Below are 13,802 nucleotides of genomic sequence, written 5' to 3'. Positions count from 1 at the left end.
TTGTCCACATACACAAGATTGTGTTTATGAGTCCAAGTCTCAATCTTGGAACCTAATTCACTTCTGTAACAAACAGTGTCTTTGTCTTCTTCATCATGAGTCCACACTTCTCATTTCATCCTCCATAGCTTCCGGTTTTGCCATGCTCTAGATTCCGCATTTGTCACATGGTATCAGAGCACAATTGGGCATGGCATTGCTTCTCTAGCCTCTCTTGATTCCTCTCAACCTCAGTCTAGCTCAATGTCAGCTCATGACTTCATCTCCCAACTCTACTCTCACTGAAGCTTCCATGGCAGCCATAGCCAACAGCACCCTGTCAGATTGAGCTGCTTATATCTCACTCCACAGGTCAAATCTCTTGGAGCTTCCTTCTGGAAAAGTATTCCCCAACTCACAAAGCTTCCCTGTATCACATCAATCCAGGACATTGGACCATCTGGAGCTCAGCATTGTGAAAATCCTCAATCTCTGCTCTCTGTCTGCCATAGCCAGGCAGGACCTACCTTACTTGGAGCTTCAATAACTCCTCAACCAGGCCATTTCAGCCCACGATTTCTTCTAGGGAGTTGTTCCTCTACTCAAGGCGATTCATCCTGGCACAAAAATCGACTGCATTACTGCGCCCTGACTCCAACATTGCGGAAATCGCGAAAATTTGTCAGAATTGCGCCTGCTTACGTTCGAGCTGCCTGCGTGCTGCATACAGTCCACGATGTTGACGATTATCATGGCGCTTTGATAGCCCATGAAGTCAGCTTCCTAGGCATATAAAAATTTTTGAAAGTGATCCACTGTAGCTTCTGCAATCAGCAAAAAACCAGGCTGCCCCCATAAACCCTAATGCAAAAGCCATAGCCAAAGCTTCAAAATTCTGACATTTCTCACTGTTTCTCCCACTGAAGTTATCAACAGTGATTTTAATCACTGAGCAATACTCTCTTAAGTTTATTAAAGTACTATCACTCAGATTTGAAGGTATCAGCATCAAATCAAGAAGGGGAAGATTACACTTGGATTTAAAAAGAGTAAAGGACTTTGCAGATTTGATATTCATTGACACTCAGTTAGTGTTTTTTAACACGTGTCTCTCAACCAACTCTTCTGCTGCTCAAATCTAATAAGTCTGAAGTTGATTTGCTACTATTCTTGTAAGTCTAACATGGAAAAAGACTCTCCAAATGCTCGATTCAAAGGAGTCGGTTTTCACACCTCGCAAACCCGCATCAAGCTCATCTTAATGAAAAAGGGTCTCTGGGCCATCACAAATGGCAAAGAGAATAAACCTCGGGATGCGGACCTTGCAACTACTTGGCAAAAGAATGATGACAGAGCCCAGGCCATTATCAAACTGAAGCTAGACGACAGTTATATCCACCATGTGGATAACTGTGAGACCTCACAGGATACATGGAAAAGACTTAACACCCTGTTCGGTGCACAATCTAAATCATCAAAATATGGTCTCCTGATTGAGTTATTCAGGCTTGAAATGAAGTCCAGTACATCACTTGCCACACATCTTAATTACATGGAAGGACTCCTAACCCAACTTGCAGGAATCAACATTAAAATGGATGAAGATGTTTGCATCGGTGTTCTACTTAAGAGTTTGCCTCCTGAATATAATAATGTATCAACAACTTTAATCAACATGCCAAATCCTGAACTTGTTGATATCCATGCATCACTGTTAGAAGAGGAAAATAAGCTAAAAACTAAGGAAGAACCAAGTACCTCTAGAGATGAGCATGCATTATATGTTGGCAACAGGTACAAAGGCAAGAAGGATCAGCTCTTCTGCGACTTCTGCAAAAGGAAAGGAAGAAGTTCTGCCACGCAAGAAAGAGATCCCAAAAGGCCTATCTAGTCGCAGTCAAAGAAGAAGAAGAAAATGGAGCAAAGGAAGAAGAAGATGAAGATGAAGATCACCAGGATCGGAAGGACAAGACTCATCAGTCCTTGTACTCTCATAATTCTGATAGACTGTTTTAATAGCCTTGTATTTTCCTTGCCCTAATGCTTCCTGCCATAAGCTTTGTAAACTCCTTATGTAACTTGGCATTACAGTCCATGTACACTTTGTGAGGCCCTTGTTACAGCCTTTGGATGTCCACCATGTTTATGGTACCCACACTTAGCCTTTTCTGCGATAGCCTCTGTTGTTTTGCCATGTTTGTGGTATGCCTACACTTTGCAGGTGGTTCTCATTACAGCCTCTACACACTTTGTGCCTTTCTAGTTGTGATTGAGGAGGGGTGTTGAGAATCAGCAATCACACTCACTAAAACAGCCTCTTTGTATGGAGCTTCAGGGTCAAGGATATGCAGGCTAACTTATCCCATATGCACAATGGTGCCTACTGCAGTTTCCTACTTTCCTATAAAGCATTGTACTTGCTTCCTTTCTTAATGCAATGATAGTACTCTTTTCTTTTCAGTGAAGTGTCAATGTCATTGTCCACATACACAAGATTGTGTTTATGAGTCCAAGTCTCAATCTTGGAACCTAATTCACTTGTGTAACAAATAGTGTCTTTGTCTTCTCCATCATGAGTCCACACTTCTCATTTCATCCTCCATAGCTTCCGGTTTTGCCATGCTCTAGATCCCGCATTTGTCACAACCTTAATTTAATTCAAGTGCACACTCTAAACTCATAAATATCCATTAATTTGATATGCATTTTGCAGAATCACCCACTGTGAAACCACTCATGTGCACATTAAATTAATCTAACGCTTGAAAAGGATAGGCATCCCCATCAACTTCTCGCACAAGGAATCCACCTTGTATACAAGCCTCAGTAAATAATATATAGTTTTACGGAATCTATCGAAAAAACCTCATGGAATCCACCATGGAATATTCCTCCTAGCATCATACCCCCGAGATGGGATAGCAATTGTCCTCCATTGTTATTAGCTCAATGTGGAGCAAGCAATGAGGGGTAAGCACTTAGGCCACATGCATGCATCCATTGGGCCTCTTCAACAGGATAATTTTTAAACTTGACCAAATATCTAGAATATCTATAGCCAGTTCTAGTGGTCATAAAGTCAGTATCTAGAATAGTTTCAGGTTCAAGGATCTCAGTTTCTTCTTCTGACAAATGAGGATTTTCATAGATAGGGTGGACATGTAATTGGTCTCTAAAAGGTCGTAGCAAACCGATATGAAAAGTATTATGAATCTTCCAATGTTTTGATAGTTCTAATTTAAATGCATTGTCATTGATCTTGTGAAATATTTTTAAAGGTCTAGAAAACCTAGGTGCTAATTTAACAACAAGGTGTTTCTCAACACTTTGCAATCTTCTCTTTTTAATGTGAAACCATATATAATCATCAACATTGAAACTCATGGCTTTTTTTTTCTTATTAGCTTGTAAAGTGTATGATTGTTGGGCTTTCGCAATCATATTTTTAACTTGAGCAAAATTAGTAGTATGCGTATTGGCAATATCATCATCAGCTTTAACTTTGTTTGACAATGATGTGACAGGTATAGGCAATCTATGTCCATAAATGATTTCAAAGGGTTCTTTTTGAGTAGCAGTGTGTGGTGTATTATTGTATGCAAATTAAAGTAGGTGCAAATGTGTATCCCATGTTTGTGGTTTTCAAATTGTATATGTACGTAAAAGATCTAGAATTGTACTATTAGTAGCTTTAGTTTGCCCATTGATTTCATGATGGAATGTAAGTGAGAAATTAATCTTAGTGCCCAAATTAGCAAAAAAAGTAGTCCAAATATTATTGCAAAATCTATAATCACGATCTGAAATAATAACTTTTGGCAAACCATGATTAGTGAAAATAGTCTTAAAAAACAATTGTGATCAAGAATTAGTAAAGGCATTAACAAACCATGTTGCTTACCATGGTGTCACTTGACTCTTTGACAAATTAAGCACTCTGAAACAAAGTTAGAAACATCTGATTCCATTTGTGGCCAGTAAAAATCTTCAATCAATGTTCCTAAAGTGGAAATAATATCTCTACGTCCTTGATATGGGGGACAATGAATTTCTGCAACACAAATGATCTAAATTGAACAATGATAATCTTTTCTCATAAAGCATAAATCCATCAGAATAAAACAAAGAATCAATTGGAATCCAGTTGTTAGTAACTATTTTGTTCTAATCAGCTTGAAAACTGGGGTCATGGTTAAAGGTATCCTTCATATGAATAAGGGAATCAAAGGAAGAATGGAAATATTATGGATACTCGGTCTTCTACTCAATGCATCAACAACAACATTCTCTCTACTTGGTTGATATTGGATAAGTGGATGAAAACTTTGAATGAAAGCAATCTATTTAATATGACAGTTAGAAATTTGTGGTTGACTAAGGAGATGTTTGATACTTTGCTGGTCAGTTTTAATCATAAATTCGAATCCCATCAAATAATGTTTCCATTGACGTAAGACTTGAACTACAACTAACAATTCTTTGTCATAGGTGGAATACTTCAACTCAAAAGGTTTAAGTTTGCAACTAGAATAGATTATGGGATGTGAATATTGCATAAGGACAACTCTTATTCCTAATCCGCTAGCATTAGTGACTACTAGAGAGAATGATCGATTAAAAGTAGGTAATTGTAAGACAGATACATGTGTTAAAGCATGCTTCAACAAATCAAAAGACTTTTGTCGTTTGCCAGACCAATGATACACAATACCTTTCTTTAACAATTTCATCAAAGGCAATGCAAACAATGAAAAATTTCTTACAAATTTTCTATGAAAGCTGGCAAAGCCCAATAAAGAACGTAACTCATGCACTTTTTTAGGGATTTGACAATTTAAAATTGTCTCTATCTTTTTAGGATCAACGCAAATACCATCAAAAGAAACAATGTGACCTAAATATTCAATTTGGATTTGGAAAAATTCACTCTTGTTAAGGTTAGCATACAATTGATTCTCTTTCAACAATTTGAAAACTAAAGATAGATATTCACAATGCTCATTCTCATTCTTACTGAAAACTAAAATATCATCAAAGAAAATAATCACACAATTCTAATACTTAAAAAATATATGATTCATCATACAACTGAATGTAGCTAGTAAGTTGGTCAAACCAAAAGGCATAACAAGAAATTCATAATGACCAAATTGAGTTCTGAATGCAGTCTTAAAAATGTCATGTATATCTAATCGTACTTGATAATATCCAAATTTGAGATCTATATTTCTAAAAACAATGGCCCCTTTGTAGTTTATCCATGAGGTCGTCTACCCTAGGAATCAAGTATCTATTCTTAACAATGATTTTGTTCATGGCACGATAATCAATGCACATCCTATAAGTATTATTTTTATTCTTAACTAATAGAACATGTGCACCAAAAGGAGAACTACTCGGCCTAAAGAGTTCTTAGTTCAATAGTTCTTCAGCTTGTGTTTGGATTTCTTTTTGTTCAATCTTATTATATCCATAAGCTGCTTTACATGGTGGTTGAGAACCTGTGATTAAATCTATTTTAAGATATTCAAAATGTCTAGGTGGTAAACCAGGTGGTAGATCAGCAACAAAACAATCTTTAATTTGTGAAAAAATTTGTCCATGCCTAGGATGCATCTGATTTTCCTTAGCTTCAATTTCATTCACCCATACTAAATATGACTTACTACCTTTTTTCAATGTATGATTAGCCTATGTGTAACTAGGCAATGGAAAATTATTAAAGGTGTACAATCCATGTAATGTGATTTGGTTTCCTTTAAAATGGATTTTCATGGAATGTGTGGAATATTAATCTATGACAGGATTATATTTGTGACGCCAAGACATGCCTAAAATAATATCACTAGCTTGCAAAGACACAATCAAGAAATTTATGCGCTCAACATAATCACTGATTTTAATCTCCAAATCATGAACTTCTTGTGTACCATTATATCTAGTTCCTAAGAATGCAACCTTTATGTGATAATGAGTTAGTACAGTAGGTAAATTCAATTCTTTGACCAACTTTGCAAAAATAAAATCATGCATGCTTCCATCGTCATATAAAACAATCTTTTCTTGACCATGCACAAAACATTTTATTGCTAGTAATGAATGAGAATTTGGCATACCTCGTAAAATATCTGACACATCGTCGATATCATCATCATCTTCAGTGGAATATTGCATATCTTCATGGTCCTCGTTCATCTGTCGCTCCCAAATAATTGATTTGAACAACTTGTTTCTTGGACTAGCAATTCGTTGCTAAGTGTCCAGCCTGATGACACTTGTAGCAAACCATAGGCTTTGCTTTGGAGACATTGTTGGTAATAGCTGAAAGTTTGGGTATATTGGGATTTGGCTAGAGAGAAGGCTTAGGGTTTAAATTAGCAGTCGATGGTAAAGCAGAAGGTTAAGTCTAAGATCTACGGAAAGAAGAAGAAGCAAAGCGATTTTGATTGAATTTTCAGAAGTTAGAATTGAATTGCTTTGTACCAAAGTTACCATTTATTGAAAATTACTACGGTCACTTTTCTCATCTATGAATTTTATCTTCTACATCATGCGCTAAAGAAATCGTATCATCAAAAGTCATTGGCTTGAACATATTCAATTATGCATAGAAGCGACGAAGCAAATCGGACATATACTTGCACTTGTGAATCGTCTCACCAACATCTTCAAGGATTCAAAGTTGAAGTAAGGCATTCCAGAAACGCTCAGTGTATTGCGGGATGGATTCACGATCTCTTTGTTGCAAGAGATCCCATGATTTGATAGCTTTTTCATTGAATTGAGGTGAAAGAAAATTTAGCAAAAATTATTTTGAAAGGCTTCCCAAGTAGAGGAACAATCAACACTCTTGTGGACAACAGTCCACCATAATGATGCTCTATCTGCTAGATGGTTAGTGACACATTTAAGTTTATCTTTTTCAGCATATTGCTCTTCATGAAAATAGTCGTAAAACTGATTGATAAAAACAAGAACAACTTTTCCATCACGTTGCCCATTAAAAGTATGGAATTTGAAATTTCTTTTACTTATCTTGGCCTCTTTCCTAAAAGCATGTGCATCAAGTGTCTCATTAATAGTACGTCGAATAATATCTTCAGGTTGCACTTCATCTTGATCGACTGTGGATTGTTGATGTGTAGCCAGTTGTGCTTGCAAATATTGACGTGCTCTTTGCTCTTCTTGAAGTTGCACATGATCAGATTCATTTTTTGCTCCATAGTCGGCTCTGGCAAATCACCTTTGCCCATTAAATCATCCATGTGATGATCGGACATCCTGCAAAAATCTCAAACAACCTCACACACTCAAAATCTCATTAGAAGGATGAGCATAGCTCAAATTTGGGTTTACAACACTTGTTTTTTTTAAAAATGGCTTTTGCTTTTATGATCTCGCTTTTTTCTCGGGGTACAACAATTGATAACGGTCATCTTCCAAGCAAAATAGTCTTCCGCATAGACTGCGCATGACAGTCTTCTTGTTGTGAATTAGCTCTACCAAGTTGCAGGTGGGAATAGGGGCTTGCTGAAACTTCAAAATTGGTTCGGGAGTACCACATTGCAAACAATCTCTATGGAGGAGATTAATAGTTGAAACTTTAAGCTTTAGTTAAGCTTAATAACCTTGAGCTTTTTAAAAAGCTTAATGATTTTAACGATTCGTTGCAGGATGCCGGTACATTCTAGCCGGAATCGATCGATGAGTACATACTCCTGCCACAAATCATTGAATTTTTTAGGCTTAAGCTCTCTTTAAGCTTATTAAGTTTATAAAGTCCAAACTTAATGAAACCCCCTATCTGTTTCTTTGCCAACAAAACGACTTGCAAAGGAACTTCAGAAGTGGTCCTCCACCTCCTAAGAGAGGCCCTTCGCGATTAGAGGGTACAGTAGGGGGTTCTTTGTTGCCAAGAACATGCCTATATTGTCAATTCATCATGAGACAGCCCGTAGAGCCCATTCATTCCAGGAGCTTTGCCTTCGCCCATTTTTTTGTCAAGCGCTTTAATAAATAAACACGCTTAAATAAATATTGGTGCCATGCCTTTAGTGACAAGACGCATGCTCATCAAAAATAGTAAATCTTCTAAGCATTTTGAATTCACACCATCGCCCCGGTGCTACCCAATGCCATCGCTGCCTACTCTACACATCAACTGAAGCATTCACAATTGTTAGAAAATAATAAGATAAAACCCAACAAAAGTGAATACCTAGAAATCTTCAACTACAAATAATAAAATAGGCTGGAACTCTATCCTAACCTTAATTTAATTCGAATGTGCACTCTAAACTTATAAAGGTCCATTAATTTGATATTTATTTTATGAAATCACCTGTTGTGGAACCACCCACGTGCACATTAAATTGATCTGACACCTGAAAAGGACAGGCGTCCTCGTCAACTTCTTGCACAAGGAATCCACCTTGTGTACGAGCCCCGGCAAATAAATATAGTTTTACGAAATCCACCAAAAACCCTCACAGAATCCACCATGGAATATGCCTCCTGGCATCAATTCACATCTCAAAGTTGTATGCCAAGTGTTAGGACCTTAGCTAGGCAATAAGTGGCCAAAGTTCGTGATTGTGGATAAGTGGATGAGCCAAATTAAAGTGTGTTAAGCCTATAGGGCAACTCCGTAAATTTCAACAGAATAAACAAGTTGGATCAAGCACCTCCAATATCATGCTTTTTAGTTGTTGATTAGAAGGAGAAAGCATGGGCATAACTGAAGGATACAAGGAGAAGACTGCTAGATGTGTATGGAAGCATAAAGAGGGATTGATCTAGGTATCTTTGGACTACTGTGGGCAAATATGGATATGGATGCATGAAGAGGGACTAATCTTGGTATATTTGGACTCTTATGGACAAATCTAAGCATAGATAATAGGTTGTCTATTACTATTCACTACTTGCACTAGGAGTTCTACCTTGATGCAAGTGTAATCTATTACTCTTAGTTGTCTCGATTAAAGGCATATTGTGGATAGATTTGAGGTTTGCCTATTGCTCTACTATATATGAATCAAAACATGGATTTTGGGCTAAAGAAAGAGTAGTTTTGAAGCTTTAGGATAAGTTGCTTTGATGTGTATGGGCTATTTTGGATCTGAACTATTCTGTGCATGTTCTGGATTTGATTTTGGGTCACACATACATTGTTTTATGCTCAAGCTCTTGTATAGCAATCTTTGAATCTTATGGGATGAAGTAATTTGGGTTTTCTCTCAGCCATAGTGTTAGATCTATTGTCTATAATAGTGGATGTATATGTTGTACAAGATTCAAAGCTCTATCCCGATAAATGCAAACTACAATCATGTTTCTTCTATTTCTTATGTTCTTATTGCTTCCTTGCCTTCATCTTCAACTGAATTTTTATTCTCACTATTATAATCTCTTATTGCAAGAACCCTAGTGGTTTTAGGCGAAACATAGCTAATCTCCCAACATCCTTAGTGAACCCAATGCGAAGGGCCAACATGGGAGTCATACAAGATGGGAGATGCTAAAGGTCCTTCACATTATGTAAGGCAAATACAACAAATTTTGATTGCATATTTGTAGCAGCTACATCTATAATCTTTTGCAAAATATGAGTTTGTTTTATAATCAAAGCATTGCAAGCTGTGGAAAGCTAGTTTAAATTATGTGATGGTTGGAATACTTCCAAATACTTGAAGATCTATGTATTGAATATGGATTTCAATAGGATACTTCCACACAAGATGAGCTAGTATTTTATGCAACTTGCAATTCACGAGCTGAAACCATGTATAAACAAAATTTATGCAAAAGATTTAGAACATGATAATTTCAAGAAAGCTTTGAATGAAGAGTATTTCATAGAAGATGTAGGATCGATTACTCACAAGACTTTCATAGAGTGGGTTACAAAACCTAATAAAGGACTTGCTACTACAAAGCTTTTATGCAAGTTTGAGCACAGATTTAACTAGTTGGATATTGCAGAGTAGCAAGCTTTGGAATCTGAGAAGATAGAATTGTTTCTATAGGTCACAAATTCTACTCTATAATTAAGCTTGAAAGAGCTTCTTCAAGATGAAACACGTAACAAGGTTTAAAAATAGAGTGGTAGAATGTCAAGGATGATGTCTCTATATTGATCAAGAGATAAAGGAGATGGGCTAAGATGCATGTTGGGCCTATGCCTTCAGCCACTAGTAAGGTCATAGAGCATATAAGAAAGCAACTTGTTTCGATATCTTCTCCACTAAAAGAGGATGTAATGAATGATCTAGTTTGGGGTATGCGCAACTTGCAACTAAAGTTTGCAAGGATGGAAGAAAATTTATAATTTGTTGCATCAAGAGCCATGATTCAAGGAGTCTTTGTATGACGATGTATCTGGTGCAATAGCACTGAGCAAGGGTGCAAGGATTGTGAGAATTGTTGGGATGCATTGGAAAAGATTTCGATTTTCCTACACAAGATAGACCTACCACTTAATCCACCTACACAAGATAGAGCTACCACTTAATCCAAATTTTGGAAAGGGTGGGATGTAGAAGTTGATGAATGATATGGCTATATAAAATGCTTATGCTACAATGAAAGCTACTACTTTTGGCCTACAATTCAAGGAAGACCATGGATGTGTTTCTATGTCTAGTAAGAAGTTGAAATTTAGTCTCATGCTATACATATTTTCAGGAAGGGGAAAACCCCATGGGTCTAAATTGAATGATGCAAGTAAGTAAGAGTATTTGTGAGATGATAGGTTAGGATGCTCCTATGAACTCTTTTTCTATCTATGCATATCTTACTAGGCCATAGAATACAGATGTTATCGTGGAAGAAAAGAAAAGAGAGATAATGGAAATCATGAAATGTCTAACAAGGTCATTAGAAGGAGTAGATCTTATTGAGATTAGCTACCTCCTACTCCTATTAGGCCTATACCCAAGCATACAATGGGTGATATTTCAAAAGAGAAAAAGAAGGATCATACAAAGCTAAAGGGGAAATAACCAAGGTATAAATTGTAGTCAAAACATTAAGATGGTCACCATTAACCTAAAAAAGATTCTCGAGGAATGCATTTTGAGTAACAAAGTGGAATCCACTCTAGAAGAGTTTCTTAGCATTGCAAATAGAGAGTTCCACAAGGAAATCATCAATATTATCAAGAGAAAGAGGTAGTCTATTGGAGAGTCAATACATACTATGATGCAAGGTGAAGAAAAGCGAGGATTGTAGGGGATTCAAGTAGTCCACAATGATGATGTAGGTGATTAATTACTAATATTGAGAATGTGATTGTTGATGATGGAAAACTAGTTGTTATTGCTAAAAAAGTAATGGTTTGCAACAATACACAAGTGAGAAATGGGGGGAGAGAGAGAGGGAGCTTGAGCTATTGTAAGACATGTAGCACATAGAGAATGCACACAATATATGAAGATAAAAAACCTAGTCTTTATTCTTATTCTTCTTCATTTTCTTCTCCACTATAACGATTTGCTGAGAATAACAAGAGAATACAACATACATAATATACAAGTAGTCCATATTGTGAACATGCTAACTAGAAGGATAATTAGATATATATCTCGTACTTGAATGATATGTCTATGTAGGTACCAACCACATCAATGATGTGAATGAGGAAATGGTCATCCAAGTATGTGAGTGTTAGCCCATGTTGAACTTGACAACTCAATACTCCCCTAACTCAACTCCATGACATGTACTCCAAGTAAGCTTTGAAATTGTTGAAGTTTTTCTACACTTAGAGCCTTGGTGAAAACATCTACAATATGCTCCTTTGTGCTCACCTCTATGAGATTGATGTCATCTACCAAGACTCGCTCTCTCTTGAATGGTAATGAATCTCAATGTGTTTCATGCATGCATGAAACACTGGGTTTCTCGTCAACCATATGTAACTTATGTTGTCACAATAAATGACAACTCTCCTATCTATGTGTATCTCCAAATCATCAAGTAGCTTTTGCATATGAGCTTCCTCACATGCTACCATAGTAGGACCCTTGTATTCCGTCTTTATACTCAATAATGCAACAATGGGCTATTTCTTTTTGCTCCAAGTCACATCCCTACTCCCAAAGGAAAATAGGTAGCCACTGGTGGACTTCTCATCAATTACATTACCTACCCAATTATCACAAGTTATGTCTCACACTATCCAAATGAGACTTACAAGGCTCTTGCATAAATTGACTTTCAAAGCTAACAGTGTAGTTACAATCTAGCTTCGTGATTAGTGGTGAAGATCAAACTTCCCACCATCTTCTTGTACATCATGGGATCCTCCAATATCTCACCCACATTAGTACTTAACATTTTGATCCAATGGCGGTGAGATTGCTTACAATTAACCATACCATACTTCATCAACATATCCAAGATATACTACCTTTGTGAGAGCCATATCCCCTTAGATGTTATTGTCACCTCAATAGCAAGAAAGTACTTCATCTCTTCCAAATATTTCATGTCAAATTTTTGCTTGAGAAGACTCTTCACATGCTCTGCCTCTTGCACATTATTACCCCCGACAATCAAATCATCCACATATAAGGTAATCATAACAATATCCTGATTACTCTAATGCCCTTCAAGCAAGTGATTTACATTTCTAACATGAAAAACAACAAAGACAAGATATTGTGTTATCTTGGCATGCCTGTTCTAGGTGCTTGTTTTAGCCCATACAAGGCTTTGCATAGTCTAAACACATAATTGGGGTGAGCCATCCTCTCCTAACCCTATGTTTGCTTCATACACACTTCTTTTTGTGACTCACCATGCAAGGATGAATTCTTTACATCCATTTGATGCAAGGCTCAACCTTTAGCCATTGCAATAATAGCTCTTGTAGTTGCTTTATTTGGCACTAGAGAAAATGTCTCCTCATAATCAATATGATAAGTCTATGCAAAACCTTTGGCAAATCTATCTTGCTATATACATGGTCACACTTCCATATACATTATGTTTTACTTTGTGTACCCACTTGTAGCCTTTAAGTTTGATTTATATCCAATATAGCCATTTCTTCATCCATGGCTTTCTCCTAGTACACACTAGGTGTACGAATAACTGGAATACAAAACTCCTCATCTATACTCTAGTTTGAGCCATCAGACTCACCATCTACATGTGAATAGCCTATAAAAACATCTGGCACACCAAGTGTCTCAACCATTTTTTCTTTTCCTTTTCCTTTTTGTGATACATTTTTTGTACTTGTAGGAATGCTATTCAATGTAACCTACCATTCCATGGTCTCTCAATAGACCTATTAGAAGTGGACTTTTCTCTCCCACTCAATGTTCATGTAACTATGGATCCACATTTTCTATAATCGCCTTTTCTTTTACATCTTCTATAACAATCTATTTTAGCAGCATAACAACTTCTCATCTCATCAAACACCACATCTCTACTCACCCTATCTTGTGTGTAGCTAAATTATAATGCATACAACCCTTTTGCTCAAGGGAATAGCCAACAAATATACACTTTTTCACTTTTAGATCCAACTTATTTCTTAGGTCATCAGGCACATGTACATATGTAATGCATCTAAATACTTTAACATGTGACAAATCTAGTTTTTTACTAGTAAACTTGTCCTTTGGTGTCACATAACGCATTGCAATAGTGGGAGTCATGTTCTTAATATACACACTTGTAGAGACAGCTTTATCCTAATAATAATGAGGCATATTCTTTTCAACCATCAAGGCTCATGCAATCTCTACAATTTTCTTATTCTTTCTTTGAGCAACATCATTTTATTGTAGAGTGTACCTACATGTGAA

The sequence above is a fragment of the Lygodium microphyllum genome, chromosome 11, assembly GCF_053477565.2.
Source record: "Lygodium microphyllum isolate KBCC chromosome 11, Lygodium_microphyllum_v1.1.10, whole genome shotgun sequence".
Taxonomy (NCBI): Eukaryota; Viridiplantae; Streptophyta; class Polypodiopsida; order Schizaeales; family Lygodiaceae; genus Lygodium; species Lygodium microphyllum.
Note: the sequence above shows the minus strand (reverse complement) of the source record.